Here is a 1248-nt window from a genome sequence, read left to right as displayed (position 1 = left end):
TTTTTAGCTGAATTCTTGCAAATCTGTGACACTGTCAAGACTAATGGGGTTGACCCTGAGGTCTACAGACTTATGCTATTCCCTTTGGCTGTAAGAGACAGAGCTAGGACATGGTTGGACTCACAACCTAAAGAAAGCCTGGACTCATGGGAAAAGCTAGTCAATGCCTTCTTGGCAAAGTTCTTTCCACCTCAAAAATTGAGTAAGCTTAGAGTGGAAGTCCAAACCTTCAGATAGAAGGATGGAGAATCCCTCTATGAAGCTTGGGAAAGATACAAACAATTGATCAGAAAATGTCCTTCTGACATGCTTTCTGAATGGAGCATCATAGGTATTTTCTATGATGGTCTCTCTGAACTATCCAAGATGTCTTTGGATAGCTCTGCTGGAGGATCTCTTCATCTGAAGAAGACGCCTACAGAAGCTCAAGAACTAATTGAAATGGTTGCAAATAACCAATTCATGTACACTTCTGAAAGGAATCCTGTGAACAATGGGACAAATCAGAAGAAAGGAGTTCTTGAGATTGATACTCTGAATGCCATTTTGGCTCAGAACAAGATATTGACTCAACAAGTCAATTTAATTTCTCAAAGTCTGTCTGGAATGCAAAATGCACCAAGCAGTACTAAGGATGCTTCATCTGAAGAAGAAGCTTATGATCCTGAGAACCCTTCAATGGAAGAGGTGAATTACATGGGAGAACCCTATGGAAACACCTATAATTCTTCATGGAGAAATCATCCAAATCTCTCATGGAAGGATCAACAGAGACCTCAACAAGGTTTCAACAATAATAATAGTGGAAGAAACAGGTTTAGCAATGGCAAGCCTTTTCCATCATCTTCTCAGCAACAGACAGAGAATTCTAAGCAGAACCACTCTGACTTAGCAACCATGGTCTCTGATCTAATCAAAACCACTCAAAGTTTCATGACTGAAACAAGGTTCTCCATTAGAAACTTGGAGGCACAAGTGCGACAGCTGAGTAAGAGAGTTACTGAACTCCCTCCTAGTACTCTTCCAAGCAATACAGAAGAAAATCCAAAAGGAGAGTGCAAGGCCATCAACATGGCCGAATTTGGAGAGGAGGAAGAAGCGGTGAACGCCACTGAGGGAGGCCTCAATGGACGTGCACTGACCTCCAATGAGTTCCCTAATGAGGAACCATGGGAATCTGAGGCTCAAAATGAGACCATAGAGATTCCAATGAATTTACTTCTGCCATTCATGAGCTCTGATGAGTAT

At 41.7% G+C, this 1248-nt stretch overlaps 1 non-coding gene across 1 annotated transcript; it reads right to left on the bottom strand.

Moving 5' to 3' along the window:
• Positions 1-204: 204 nt before the first annotated feature.
• LOC130952780 (small nucleolar RNA R71) lies at positions 205-312 on the bottom strand. Its single transcript, XR_009074955.1, has one exon. It is a non-coding gene; the product is annotated as a small nucleolar RNA R71 (small nucleolar RNA).
• Between the last annotated feature and the right edge of the window lie 936 nt (positions 313-1248).

The sequence above is a fragment of the Arachis stenosperma genome, chromosome 9, assembly GCF_014773155.1.
Source record: "Arachis stenosperma cultivar V10309 chromosome 9, arast.V10309.gnm1.PFL2, whole genome shotgun sequence".
Classification (NCBI taxonomy): domain Eukaryota; kingdom Viridiplantae; phylum Streptophyta; class Magnoliopsida; order Fabales; family Fabaceae; genus Arachis; species Arachis stenosperma.
This window is presented reverse-complemented; position numbering and strand designations above follow the sequence as displayed.